Below are 9,673 nucleotides of genomic sequence, written 5' to 3'. Positions count from 1 at the left end.
TTGTTTAGAATATGAGAATGACCTTTCCCTGGTTATGAATTACCTAATTGTACGTCCATCAATTTCTAATTTTCTAAAACGTTTGTCAAGCCCCCGTCTCCTGTATATTAATTCATTCTCTAATTGGGAAACAATTATTTATCATTATTATTATTTTATTTTATGTGACAAAACTTTTGGCTAAGATTGAATCCAACGTCAATTCCGCACGTCATACATTTTTTTTTTCTTATTTTTTTTTTCCAATGGACTGAGAATCCAAATGTCATATCAACAAAGGTTTGACAGCTTTGTTAAGGTTGATGAATGGGGGGTATGGGATGATTAAGGTGGGCAAGTGGAATTAACATTAAAAATCAAACTCAAGCTATCTTGTTATTTCAAATGTTTGTACATGTGATGCCTAAATTAAGGTACTAATTTAATTTCATGTGTTTTTTTTATTAGTAAAAATTAAAGGTGAGTAAAACATGCATAACGATTAAGTGAGGAAAATAAAAAATGGGGACAGGGCAAGTGGGTTTAAAGGCTGGAATTGTGTGGGGTTGAGTGGAGACAAAAGCATAGAAATATTATGGGCACATGGTGGCTCAAAAGGTTGTAATGTATTGAATGATGATGGGTGTGACGAAATAACACATGCACCGCAATGCCATCAAATTATGTGCTCTAAGTCTCTAACCCACCCAGGCACCCACCTTCCACCTTCCTTCCTCCCTCTGATCTTCAACTTCATTTTGCCGCGCTCTCACCTCCCAATACAAAAACCACCCTCAGCTCCTCCATGCAGGGCCGTATTTTAACTTTTTGTGGCCCTGTTCTGATAAATAAATGTGGCCCTACTAAAATAATAATTTTTAAAATCAATATATGCAAGTTTGGAACCTTTGACCTCCAAGTGAAAATACACTAAATACACATTCTTACCATCTCTTCATAAAACCTTTTTAGATTTAATTGAAAACTTTTTATTTTTATTTCTAAACTAGTTAGGTAAAAATTAAATATTAGACCTCTAAAATTTGGGGCCCCTCTAAAATTGGGGGCCCTGTGCGGTAGCCCAGCTTGCACAGCCTAAAATCCGGCCCTGCCTCCATGTCCTACCTATGGCCTGTTTGGTAGGTTCTAGCTACAGTTTAATTCTTTGTGAAGCACAATTACATTGTTTGATTTAAGAAAATTGTAATTCTCTCTTTTTTGAAATTATTGGATATAATCCATTCAAACTATAGCCTTAATTTTGTGTACATGATGTGGCTAAATGACCTTTTCTCATTACCACTTCCCTTGCTTGTAGCTATTGTGTGATTGGGACAAAAGGTGTCTAAGAAGATGATTTTTAAGTAAACTTCGGTTTCACCACTCGACCTGAGAGTGCTTAAGAAGTAGGGTGTTGATCATGCAGGCTAATTATAGCGGCACTTGATCTCCATCTGAAATGAGGTTGGCTTTCATATGTTATTAAACAATCAAAGCTTTGCAATAAAAATTGTTGAAGTACTACAATAGTAATATTGATCTGCATCATATGAATGTTTTATATAAGTCTTAATCTCCTCACGTGAAGGAAAAGTTGTGCAGGTGGCAACTTTGAGTGTTAAAATTATACTTGTTGAAGTCACATTGTTGAGAATTCCTAATAAATGATGGTTTGAACACATCCTTTGCGTATGAGATTAATTTCTTGTAAAAATATGATGTGAAATTTGTGATTATGTTGTTCAACTTGAAGTAGCATGTGGACAACATTATCTCTATGCTTTACTAACAATTAGCATTTGTATATATATTATTCAAATTCTTGGTTGAGTCATCTTGAAAAGACATATAATTCCTGTTTAAAGGGTAATTATGATGGGTTGAGATAACCAAGTTTGTTGAAATATATTCATCTGGTGAGTATGTATCAAGCAAAGTGCAAAACTACTATAATGCTCCACAAAGCAAACTGGCAAAACTGAATCTACATATTAAAGGAGCTAATGTTGGGCACCAAAGATCAGTCTGGGTAAGAGATCAAATACATTTGACAAAAATATTTGTAAGTATCGCATTGTGGGGGTGATTAACTCCTTATATTTTCACTAAAAAGTTTCTCCGTGGTGTTGAGAATAATGATAACAGAGAATGTTTCATGTTAAGCATGAAAATCTCAAGGGATTATTTACGAGTAAATGAAGTACTCGTCAAAGTGCATGTAAGTTTGATCATGAGAATCAACTTACTTGAAGGCTAATTATGAGGATTAGTCGTTGACTCATTGGAAGGACTTAAAGTCCAAGTGGTAATGAATTCGTGGTGGGTCTCACTTGTGTGGTCAAACGAAGCCATAAAAAGAATTACAGAGTAGTACACTAGTTGGTCATTCCTACAATGTGTGTACTTGTGAGGCTGAACTACAACTCTTAATGAATTCATAACTTTTTGAGAATGGTGGTTTTGTTTAGACAAATCTAATGAATTAACCGCATAATGATTTGAGTACAAAAGTGTTCTTAGTGACTTATACCCAATTGGGGTAGTCTATTTTAAGGCAGACCTTACGAGATCCCTGACTTGAGTGGAAAAGGGTTAACCGCCTCTAGATAAAGGGGTATCCCAGAAGCTAAGTGTCTAAGAAATATGTTGATAACCGTGCAGTTGTGGGGGTGTCTGACACCTTCACTACATATACATTGTGATTCACAAACTGTCATTTGCATTGCAAATAACAGTGTCTATGATAGAAAGAAAAGACTTACAACTGATTTATGTCTCTAACTACTCTATAAGCCTTTAATGGTGGTCTATACTGAGATAAACTTGATAGAGTTAAAAGTCTATATTGAGATGGACTTGACAAGACATAAAAATCTATAATGCGGTAAGACTTGTTAGAGTTAAAAGTCTATGTTGAGATAGACTTTGACAGGGTAGAAGTCTATATTGAGATAGACAACAAACTTGAATACTAACAGGGCGTTTGGTTTGAGGGATTTTAAATCCCCTTCCCACTTAATTCCCACCTAATTCCAAAGGCCATTAAATTCCGTAGTTTGGTTGGATGGAATTGCAATTCCATGGAATTCCAATTCCCCCATTTTCATGGAATTAAAATCTCATGTCCCCCCCTGGTATTTTAATTCCTGGGAAAAAAAGATAGTGATGAGTCAAAATTACCCCTTCCTTTTTTAACCTAAAATTAATGTCTAACAACAATAATGGACATTTTTTAGTTTATACTACTTATTCCCTTTCAATTCCCATGTATACCAAACATTGGAATTGAAATTCCTAGTAATTCTATTCCTATCAACCAAACACTGGAATTTAAATTCCCACTTTATTCCCAGTAATTCAACTCCCATGGAATTACAATTCCTTTCCCACATAATTCTCCCCCCCCCCCCCCCCCTCTCCCCCCTCTAACCAAACGCCCTGTAAGAGTATTTATAAGAAGTCAAAGAGTTTGACTTTCGTAGAACCTGTTTTTTGAGTTGGTGTGTGCATTAGAGTTCAGAATTTATTACTCAGTGTCACTACGTGTCGGTTCAAGTTCTCAAACACTGACATTAAGATCTACTCATTTGTATTGCTCAAACGTGACCTTCTTCTAACCTCTACTTTGAATGTGTGGGGGGATTGTTGGATATAATCCATTCAAACTACAGCCTTAATTTTTGGGGAGTCAACAAATGACTTCCGTCATTTGTGTACATGATGTGGCTAAATGATCTTTTCTCATTACCACTTCTCTTGTTTGTAGCTATTGTGTGGTTGGGACAAAAGGTGTCTTCACCTTCCTACACACTATATAAACAAGCAAGCTAAAGAAATCTTGTCTAAATGCAAGAAATATTTCTTCCTTTCTTTCTCCCTTTGGTGTCTGCCTAGTAAAGTCTGAGCAATAGTGAGGTTCGCCTACGTGATTGCTACTTTGCTAGTGCAAGCTATCCGTAGTAGGTCTGTGTAGCCTGTCGAAAGCGTGCCAGGATTTTAACTGCACCGTTACCGGACAAATAATGTTTTTAAGGTAGTGTTATTATAACACGGCACAGATTTTCTTTCAACCATACACCCGTTGTGTCCGTGCTTCTTAAAAGGCTTCATCGCGCGTTGACGTTGCAACTATTTTCCAACAATTGAAATTCATATGACTCCCTCCATCAATTATAATTCAGCGGTGGATGAAAAGGGGAAAAAAAAAATTACAATTAGGAGCAGTAGAACAGCAGCAATGCGTCGGACTTGCGTTGCCCATAGGCCTCAGCTCCCAAATGGAAGACTCATATAATCATATTTAAGCCCCAACATCCCAAATGTATTAAGGGTTCAAAGTTGGGCATGAAAGAGCTAGCGCATGCAATGAAAGCATATATATGGCTCCACCAGGAAAAAGCTGCTCAAACTTCATTACGTACTGTCAGGCTTACAGTAATCCTAGCTCACTAAATTTATGGAAGGCTTAATTAGACCACTGCACCTTGGTAAATGCATGCATGCTAATCTTAATACTTTCCCTAGTACGAGTTACGTTGCCACAACTCAACCCAGGTTTATGGCAAAAGATACAACGTAACTGTACTCCTGCAAAAACATTGCACAATAGTGACCACCTTGGAAGATGCAAATTAAAGAAGCTAAGGCAATAAATTAATTATTGCAGTAATGAACCTCAAGCACATGGATGAGAATAAGTCATCTAACGCCATAACATCACGAAATCGATTCTTACCAAAACCTAACTTATTGGTCCATCAAGCTTGTCACACAGAGTTTTTTCTAGTACAATTTACAATTTTACAAGTTATTACATAGGAACACAATTTATCGGATGCATACTTTCGATCAGATAATGGTTACAATTTTTTTTAAAACAATGATCTATTTAACGGTAAGGATTAGCTAATGCCTGACTTACATAACACAATATATGTCAAAAAAGGGGCATCATGTATCAAATATATTTTGTTAATATAAAAAAAGTTTTTGCAGGATTGCCACATTGTACAGTAAACAGAAAAGCATTAGATTGGCATCTGATCGAGTGGAATAAAACATTGCCACATGTCATTAGGGGCGTAACAAAAAGCAACAAGTCTTTCCAGAAGTCGAAGAGCCAATTCAAAGGAAATAAATCAAAAGATTAGAGATAAACAAAGGTTAAGCAATCAACAACAAAATAGAGATAAACAAAGGTTAAGCAACCAACAAGTCCTGCTTTTATTTGCTGACGTCTTCCTCTTATCTCTTCCTCATTCTTTCCTTCAAAACCAAGTACCTTATGTATGTATACTGCTAACATGATTAATGCCAAACCGGTACGACTATACGAGATATCAGTACACGGTTAATTAGCTCCCATACTCCGATCCGATGAGAACTGTCAATATGACAATATTATTAAGTTTCGACTAATTTTAAATTGAACTATTGTCTGGTCGAGAAAACTCTTCTAATCTAATACTTGATAGTTAATATAACTCAAACACAAAACATTGTTTAAGAATGATTGAACACTCTCCATTTGAGGTATTAGTATCTCTCACAACTTATCAGTAACAATGTTATAAGACATTCGCTTCGTAAGTATTGGGTTTGTTTTCATGACCAAGTTGGTTTTATACAACTCACCAACGTACGGCAGACATAGTGGACCGTATTCTTTTGATAAGCCCAAATTTGATGTGTTACAAAACCTATTACCGTAAAAATGGGCCTGCGAACCTTTCTAGCTTCTACCAGCAATTATACATTGGACCATGGTCTAAAATGGCAGATACTATAGTGTATTTAAACTGACATTGTCTCACGTATTATTTTTATTATATTATCAAATGGAACTGCAGTTGAATTGAAATGAAACAGTAGTGTTGAAATGAAACTGAATAACAATTTCACATATTTGAGTGTATATTATCCAGCGAAACTGTAGTTATATCAAAATGATATTGTAGCTGTGTTGAAATGAATCTGTAGTGCATATTTGATGCCTGGACCATAATGCATTGTGGACCGCGGTCCACAGTATAATTTGCCCCTTTCTACGGCAAATTATTCAGTGGACCTGGATCTAGAACGACGTCATTTTGCTTCAAAACGACGCCATCTGAATTTAAACAAAAAATTACTTCCTTCCTTGTCATTTGTCTTCCGAATTCGTTCCTCTATATTCACAATTTTTTAACTTTATATTCACAGTTTTAGAACTGAATATTCACAATTTTAGATCACAATATACAAAATTACAGAACTCAATATTCACAATTGCAGAACTCTATATTCACAATTTTTGAACTCTGTATTCACAATTAGTATATAGAACTCTATATTCAACAGTATAACACAATATTTAAATCACTATATTCACAATTTTTGAACTCTATATTCACAAAAAAAATATCATTGGCTAAGGAAACAGTGCCACTAACAACACTGTTATTCCAAACACACAAAGCTACATCATTTTAGACATGGATCCACCTTGCAAGGTGGACCCAGGTTCATGACATAACAATTGCCTTTCTACCCATTTTCTAGTGATCAATGAAAAGTTTTAACACAACAAATTTTTTTAAATGATGAAATAAATTTATAGTCATTATCTTCTGAAGGTGTATAAGGTAAACCTAACTTTGCAATCTAACCGGCAAAGAACCATAATGATGTAAACTAGTTTAAGTTACCTACGACTAATTAGCTTAAATTAAGAAAGACAATTAGTTGAGTCTAAATTGTAATATTGTGATCCCTAAATTACAACAATTTTCAAATTTTAATTCAAAAGGAAAAATTTTAATTTGTCACCGCCAACTAAATGTTGTCACTTTAACTAAGGAGGTATCAAGCATGTTGATCTATATAACCTAGTACAATTGTAAATTGTAATAAATATTATTTTTTTCATACACTATTTTTATTAAGTTGTATTTATTACAATTTAATGGTTTTAACAATAAATAAAGGATCTCATTGAGTACACCATACTAATTAACAAAATACTAATAAATACATTTTAATGATTATCAGAATTGCAAGATATTATTATTATTATTATTATTATTATTATTATATTATTATTATTATTATTATTATTATTGATAATAAAAAAGCAGTTAAAACAACAATAATAATTGTTAAAATTGTATAAATTTAAAATAGGTAAATAAATAAAGTAATAAATCTATATTGTTATTACTAATTTTACGTGTAAACAATTAATTTATCAAACATATCTTTATAAACTGTTATATTACCAGTTAATTAAAAAAAATTAATACAATCAACTATCAATTATAAACTAATTGCAAAATATTTCAATATAAATTAAAATACAAGTATGAATATATATTATTGGCTTTGATCGATATTTACGGATAAATTTACATAGAGGGTGGCAGATGTTGTAATTCCGTGAAAACTAGAGCCCGAAATTGAAAACAAAGTTCACTTATAGTCAACGGACTCCAAACTAAATTCAGATACAGCTAAATCTTCCCATGGAGATGCGGGAAACTCAGAACAGGGAATGAATATATACACACAAGGTGAGCAGTTGTATTAAATTAATAATTTTTTAATTCTTCCAAAAAAAATAATTTTTTAATAATATGTTTGTGGTGAATAATTTTGGTTGCAATATTTTCTCCAATTTTGCATGTGTTTCAGAATTTAAATTAACTTCTAGCGCAGGCTTTTGTATTCTTGCCGCAACGTGGCACTAATTCAATTCAGTCTAAAAAATATATATTGAAAAGTGTTGTGGAGAATTAAATATTAAATTTGTGATATTTCATTCATAAAAATTATGTTTTATTAACTCATTAATAATTTTTTAATATTAAAATTGGACACTCCTACATAATTCACTACATGTTAATAACTTATGACGTGTCATTATCTCATTAGTCATTATAATTATTAAGTAAATTCTTTATTAATTTATGTTAAAATTAGTCAATTTTATGAGTAATTCATAAAAATAAAGAGTTTTTCTTTATTTAATTAATATTATATTAGGTTTGAATATTGTGTAATGATTTTAATAAGAAGAGTTTATTGGTACCTAGTTACTCCTCTAAATGGGAGGTGAAAGGTTTGAACCTTACTGGCAAATAGTGTGTGTATAGGGTATCTCTTTATTCCTTATAAAATAAAATTAAAAAAAAAAAAAAAAGAGTAACATCATTATTCTATTAGCAAATTTGAACATGAAACTATTTAAAAGAACCAAACTTTTTATATTTAGATCACAAATCATTGATACTTCTTGAAATAAAATATTTAAACAATTATGATATCCTAGAATATCATACCGTATGTTTGCTAGAATATACAAAGAATATGATTAGACTAATCACAAAAATGAAACTACAATCTACAGATTTAGAATATAATTTTCTATAGTGAGTTTAAGGTTTTTAGAATAAAAATTTCATATCCTCCAACCACATAAAAAATAGAGTAAATACCCAAAATGATCCCTCAACTATAGCTAAATTCAGAAATTGATCATCGACTTTCAATTTCAACCAATTAAGTCCTTAACTTTATAAATTTAACATAATTTGGTCCTCTGTCTATTTGACCGTTTGTTGACTGTGATTTTTTAGGATATATATGTAATTTCATGGTCCACCGTCAGTTTTTTAAGGTTCTAGTTGCATTTCCAGACCGCACTGTTACATTTGAATCCATTGCCGAAAGCAATCTACCAAATCCGGTCGCCTTTCTTCATCCTCCCTTTGCATTCAATGTAGTTGAGTTCATACCTGAGCGAAGAAGACGACGTGTTTCCGAACCAGTGCAACGTCATCCTAGAGGCCTCCACGTGCTCCGACGAGAGCTGAAGATTCTTCTGGAGATCGTCGATCACGGTCAACAAACGGTCAAATAGATGGAGGACCAAATCGTGTCAAAATTACAAAGTTAAGGACTTAATTGGTTGAAATTGAAAGTCGAGGACCAACTTGTGAATTTAGCTATAGTCGAGGAGTTAATTCTAGCAATGGTCCTCCGACTATATTGATTTTCCAAAATTAGTCCTCGACTTTTAATTTGGACACTTTACATCCCTTAACTTTCAATTTCTTTCCAATTGAGGCCATTTCGTCAGATTACGGTAAAGTGGACCTTAAATAAAAGGGTAAAATAGCCATTTCATTTGCCTAATGTATAATTCTTCGTATTCCTTCCTTGTATACGCGACTTCGGACATTAGATTCACTTAATTGCTTAATCCGTAATGAAATTTTATTCTTCGAGTGGATTTAGGGATTAAGCAATTAAGTAAATCTGATGTCCGAAGTCGCGCATACAAGGGAGAAATATGATGAATTATACATTAGGCAGAGAAATGACTACTTTACCATTTCATTTAAAGTCCAATTTACTGTAATCTTACGAAAGGACCTCAATTGGAAAAAAATTGAAAGTCAAGGGACGTAAAATGTCCAAATTAAAAGTCAAGGACTAATTTTGGAAAATCAATATAGTCGGAGGACCATTGCTGAAATTAACTCATAGTCGAGAGACCATTTTGGATATTTAGTCTAAAAAATAAGAACAGTAATGGTATACTTTCCTTATCAAATTATCTCTATAACATTTATTATCAAATTATCTATATAACATTTATTATTATTAATTTTTTTTTTAATCATAAAGAGAGGGGCAACCTCGGAGAGAAAGACAC

The sequence above is a fragment of the Ipomoea nil genome, unplaced genomic scaffold (genome assembly GCF_001879475.1).
Source record: "Ipomoea nil cultivar Tokyo-kokei standard unplaced genomic scaffold, Asagao_1.1 scaffold1421, whole genome shotgun sequence".
In the NCBI taxonomy this organism is placed as follows: domain Eukaryota; kingdom Viridiplantae; phylum Streptophyta; class Magnoliopsida; order Solanales; family Convolvulaceae; genus Ipomoea; species Ipomoea nil.
This window is presented reverse-complemented; position numbering follows the sequence as displayed.